The sequence below is a fragment of the Delphinus delphis genome, chromosome 4 (genome assembly GCF_949987515.2).
Source record: "Delphinus delphis chromosome 4, mDelDel1.2, whole genome shotgun sequence".
Taxonomy (NCBI): domain Eukaryota; kingdom Metazoa; phylum Chordata; class Mammalia; order Artiodactyla; family Delphinidae; genus Delphinus; species Delphinus delphis.
In genome coordinates, this window is record NC_082686.1 from 28635931 (window position 1) to 28642022 (window position 6092).

General features: G+C 40.2%; 1 pseudogene; it reads left to right on the forward strand.

The window, feature by feature from the left end:
- The first annotated feature begins 4730 nt into the window (after positions 1–4730).
- LOC132424008 (RNA-binding motif protein, X-linked 2 pseudogene) lies at positions 4731–5637 on the forward strand (annotated as a pseudogene).
- Positions 5638–6092: the final 455 nt, after the last annotated feature.

The window sequence follows — 6092 nt, forward strand, 5'->3', positions numbered from 1 at the left end:
CCCTAAGGATAAGGTTCTCTTTTTTTTAATTATTTTTTTATTTTTTTAATTTTTGGCTGTGTTGGGTCTTCGTTGCTGCACGCCAGCTTTCTCTAGCTGCGGTGAGCGGGGGCTACTCTTCGTTGCGGTGAGCGGGCTTCTCATGGTGGTGGCTTCTCTTGTTGTGGAGCACAGGCTCTAGGTGCACAGACTTCAGTAGTTGTGGCTCGCGGGTTCTAGAGCACAGGCTCAGTAGTTGTGGCGCATGAGCTTAGTTGCTCTGTGGCATGTGGGATCCTCCTGGACCAGGGCTTGAATCCATGTCCCCTGCATTGACAGGCAGATTCCTAACCACTGTGCCACCAGGGAAGCCCAAGGTTCTCTTTTTATTTTTACTTTATAGTGGTGGAAACTGAGACACAAAGAGATTAAATAGGTTGCCTACAACTGCATTATAGAGGCAGAGGAAGGCTTTGAACTCAGGTGGTCTGATTCTACAGTCCATTTTCTTTGCTATTATGAGATACTGTATCATGTTTTAGAAATTTAAAACCTAGGAAAATTATGGGCAAAATTAAGTTTATGGTAGTCAAGTTTAGGGGAAGGAGGAGGAAACATATAAAGGGCCATTTATTTATTTATTTATTTATTTCCCTTTCATCTAATGTATTAAACAGTTTTGAGGGCTTCTCTGGTGGCGCAGTGGTTAAGAATCCGCCTGCCAATGCAGGGGACACGGGTTTGAGCCCTGGTCCAGGACAATCCCACATGCCACAGAGCAACTAAGCTCGTGTGCCACAACTACTGAGCCCGTGTGTAACAACTACTGAAGACCACGTGCAACAAGGGAAGCCACCACAGTGAGAAACCTGCACACCACAAACGAAGAGCAGCCCTCGCTTGCCGCAACTAGAAAAAGTCCATGTGCAGCAACGAAGACCCAACACAGCCAAAAATGAATTTTTTTAAAAATTTTTTAAAAAAAGAATAATAATGAAAGATAATGAGAATGTCCCTTGTCTGTACAACACTTCATTAATTTAATGCTATCTTTAGATTCCCAGCTTCTTGCTGTACATTACATGATATACTGTGCTATTTACCATAGTCCAGAAATTGCAGGAATGCTAACACATGTACTCAGGAACTTCTGTTACATTCTCTGAAGGCTCTGTCTATATATGAAAATTATTTAACAAAACATGGTTTATAAAGTCCAAGTTACTAGAATGAAGGTTTTGCACAGGCAGCTTTTAACATGAAAATGAGATTCATTCCCAAAAAACCATTCCACACCATTTTGGATGCTGTCTCCACTTTCATGTCTTCTAGCCATCACCTCTGCCCTGTGCAATTATCCTTTCCCCTAGACTGCTTCTACAGAGATATTTCCTCTATGTGTTCAAGTGCTTTTTAAAAATTCAAATTCAATAAAATGGAAGAAATGTATCAAAAATATCAATGACAATAATACACTGGCACTCTACAATTTAATCTACATTTACCCTCTTGTTTTAATACTTGTAATAGGTTAAATTGTGTCCCCCACCAATTCATATGTTGAAGTCCTAACCTTGAATACCTCAGAATGTGACCTATTTGGAGATAGGGTCTTAACAGAGTTAATCAAATTAAAATGAGCTTATTAGAGTGGGCCCTAATCCAGTATGACTGTTATAAGGAGAGGAAATTTGGACACAGACACACACTGAGGGAAGACAATATGAAGAGATGCAGAGAGAAGATAGACATTTCCAAGCCAAAGAGAGATTGTGGAACATAGCTTTCCCTCAAAGCCCTCAGAAGAAACCAATCTTGCTGATAATATTATCTCAGACTTATAGTCCCCAGAAGTGTGAGATAATAAATTTCTGTTATTTAAGCACCCAGTTTGTGGTACTTTGTTATAGCAGCCCTAGCAAACTAATGCAGTAATGCAGTACTCTTAGATTAAAATTAGCAAAAAAAAATTTCAAACAGCTTAGCCAAAAAATAGAATTTAAGAAAGGAGACTGGGACACCTCATAGATTCCAAGAAAGTCTGGACAACCAGCCCCAGCCTACAGAGACTAGGGAACACCAGGAGCTCAGGCAGCATCTCCCCATCTCGTTCTCTCTGTCCCACAGGCCACATCATCTCTCATTCCTTTCTCTTTCTTGTGGACAGATCACTGTATCACACACATGACTGTACCAAAGGCTACAAAAGGTGCAGGTCCCATAAACTAACAAATACTTATTGATATTAAGTTTAAATCTCAATTCCAAACCCATAGGAGACAGAATCTGATAGACCTGATGTAGGTCAGGCATCTATCCCTGTTTCAATCAGCTACGGCCAGGAAGGCAGGGCTACGTAGGATAAACATAGCTTTGGGGAGTAGGACCACATTGCGACTGTTATGGACTTTAAGCACTTTTGTCTTCATAGACCCCATCATCCCTAAACACAATTAGTAAAAATTATGTTCTATGATTACATTGATTTAAAGATATAATTATACATTAAAACATTTTCTTTGACATGAAATTAATTTTTCTCCTGATTTTAAAGAATTAAGACATTTTCATGGGTCTCAAAAAGTATTCTGGTCCTAGGTACTGGGCCTGCTGTGCCTCATATAGCTTTTTTTTAGTGAAGTGGACTTTTTAGACAAAGAGGGAGTATGTATGTATAGCGACACATTCCTATTTAGCTAGGCTTTTCAAAGTCTGTTCTCATCATTTTTCCAGTAAGACACTTGTAACTTGTGTAACTTGTTGTTAATGACGATACAAGTAATATCAATGCTGGAGAGGATATTTTTCCTCGTGTGTTCCTCCATCTAATGCCTTTCAGATTTATAACTGACAGTGGTTGACTTCCACCTCCTGATTCCCATATGGTCTCAAGGGTGTAGAATAACCTGGAGGCTTGTGATAGAAAAGACTTGGGGTAAATTATTTAAGCTCCTGGACAGAGCTGAGTAAGTATTTTCAAATCCCTTCTCTAACACACAGGGTTATATTTTATCAGCTATATCCATGATAACATCTCACTGAAGCATATGTCATTAGTCCATCTTTCATAAGTAAAATAAATCAAGAAGTCCACTTATTCACTAGAAATACATATATCTTGCCTCTTACATGACATTTAATTATGGGTCAAGTTGTACAACTGTAGAGGTGTGTTTTCTGTGCTAGAGGTATGAAGGGGTTTCTAATACTTATTCAACTTCTCTATTATATGCCAATTTTGAGTGTGTTTATCTGTGCTAGCAATAATGATAGAAATGAAGTAACAAAAGCAGGGTGACAAGTGTGTGATTATCTTCTGGGTTTCAAATTTAACAGGTTGGACATATGACGAGATTGAATATGAGCATTGCACCTAAGTGACTATTTCACGAAGCTTTCAAGTGGGACTACTAGCAAATGACTGACATACCCAGTGAGGCACAACTTTGGGGGAAAAACAGGTCAGTTCTTATAGACTTGTGGGTTACAGAAGTAGCAGTAGTTTCCAGAAATTTGGGTGGCTGATTTTGAGAAATCAAATCAAACTAAGACTCTGCAAAATGCCACGAGTCACTCAGTGGAGTCATTGCTTATGTTAGTAGGTATTGGTTATTCATTGCCATTTTAGGCTGTACACACAAATGTATGCTGCATTCACCCTGGGAACTCCCATCTTTGAGAGCAAAGGATCACTCTCTACATCAATAAAATAAGTATGAAAAAGTGAAGCAGAAGTAGAGTGGCTTTGGGACTTAATCTGGAAATCTGATGGGTATGATCGTTAATTTCATGTGTCAACTTGACTAGACTATGTGGTGCCCAGATATTTGGTCAAATGTTATTTTGGATGTGTCTGTGAGGGTGTTTCTGGATGAGGATAAGATTTGAATTGGTAGAATGAGTAAAGCAGATTGCCCACCCTAATGTGGGTGGCCTTCATCCAACCAGTTGAAGACCTGAATAGAATAAAAAAGCTAACCCTCCCTTAGTAGGAGGGAGTTCCTTCTGCCTGACTGCTTTGAGCTGGGACATCAGTCTTTTCTGGCCTTCCACCTGAACTAAAATATCATCTTTTCTTAGGTCTTGAGCCTTTCAGCTTTCAGAATGGAACTACACGAACTACACCGTCAGTTCTTCTGGGTCTCCAGCTTGCCAGCTGCAGATCTTGGGACTTCTCGGCTTCTGTAACAACGTGAGCCAATTCCTTATAGTAAATCTGTTTATACAGAGATATATGTCTGTCTATCTATCTACCTACCTACCTACCTACATCCTCTTTGTTCTATTTCTCTGGAGAACTCTAATACAATGAGTCATATTAAGTAAAGCTCAGTCTAAGTTTCTTCCTTGTAACATATTTACTTTTAATAATTTAGCCAAAGTGAAACTAGCACATTGTAGACTCTCAAATGGATTTATTATAAGGGAAAAAAATGAAACAGAAGTTACAACTTCTATGATCAGACATCTTTTCAGAACGGAAGCCTTTGTTTCAACCTAATCATCTATTTTTTAAATGGACTAGATTAGGGCTTTCAAACTAGTGAGCAGTAGCACACTTCTTCATAGTGAATGAGGTACCATGAAAAGTTGAAACTTGAATGGCAGCTGAGGGCATGTGGGGAGAGCAGGGCAGGGATGGGTCACCTGCCCTGAAGGTCTTCACCAGAAGCAGCGCTCTCTTGCATCCACCAGAAGTGGGCTTTGCCCAGGCACTGGGGTGCTCTTGTGTGGTGCCCCAGACCAGGGAGATGAACCTGTTAACCAAAGTGCAGCTGGTTGACAAGCTGAATGAATGCGAGGCTGGTACTATGGTGAGAGCTGAGGCATCATGGCACTCCGAGTACAAGGACAGTGCCTGGATCTTCCTGGGAGGCCTTTCTTATGAATTGACTGAAGGAGATAGCCTCTGTGTATTCTCCCAGTACTGGGAGATTGTTAGCATTAGTCTCGTGCAGGACAGGAAGACAGGGAAGTCTAAAGGATTCTTCTTTATCTTCTATGAGGACCAGAGGAGTACAAGTTTGACCGTTGACAATTTTAATGGAATCAAGATCAAGGGAAGAGTTATACGAGTCAACCACATACCTAGCTACCATCCCGTCCCCCTCAGGCCTCAGAGGATGCAGATGATGCCACCAGAAAGCTCTGGGAGAGGGGCTATGGGGCTCAGATCCCCTTGTCTAGTTCATCTGAAAGCTTGGATGATGAGGCACTCTCAGAATGGCACAAATGGGAAAAACAGAGAAGAAAGAAGATCAAAGTGAATACTGATATACAAGTTAAAGATGAAGAGGGACAAATAAGCCATGGTCCTTGCCAGCCAGAGGCCAGATTTAAAAAAAGAAGATGCTCTAGGCTCCCATAAACCTACCAAGGTTAAGCTAGAGTCTACAGAGGGCACGAAACCCTAACACCCAGCTACCCCGAGGCCGGGATGGCTGCTGCAGGGGACAGCTTACTGCAGGGTACGGAGGGATCTGGAGAGGGGGCTGAGGAAGGAGAACCCAGGCTCTGAGTCCACCTGCCCTTGATCAGAGACCAGAGGAGGAAAGAGAAGAAGAGCAGGGATTGGGACAGAGGTGAAGCTCAGATAGATTTTAACTGCTATGAAGGCACAGCCACACATATTCTCCAATCCCAGTGACCACGGGCTAGACCAAGACTGCAGCCTGCTTAGATCCTTAAAGTTTGAAATGAAATGTGATATTTAAAATGCTATGGGACTGGAATTAATTTATTAATTTTGTATAATTTTATAATATAAAGTCATTAATATATATTAATTTTATTAATTAAAATTTTATTAATTTTATGTAATTTTAATTATTATTAAATTTATGGTTTATTAATTATATGTTAATAAATTAATTTAATAGAATTTCTTTAAAATTTGAGCATCATTTGTTTTGTTCTGTATTCCTACAACCATTCAAAATTTTACAACAGTTGAAATTACATTACCAGATTTGTATGGCTCCTTTGATAAACTCCTGAGATTTTTTTTTTCAGTGGGTTTTTTCTTTCGTCCTTTCTTTCTTTCTTATCTGCCTTGGGTCTTAGTCGCAGCACCCACATGCGGGATCTTTTGTTGAGGTGTGCGGACTCTTTGT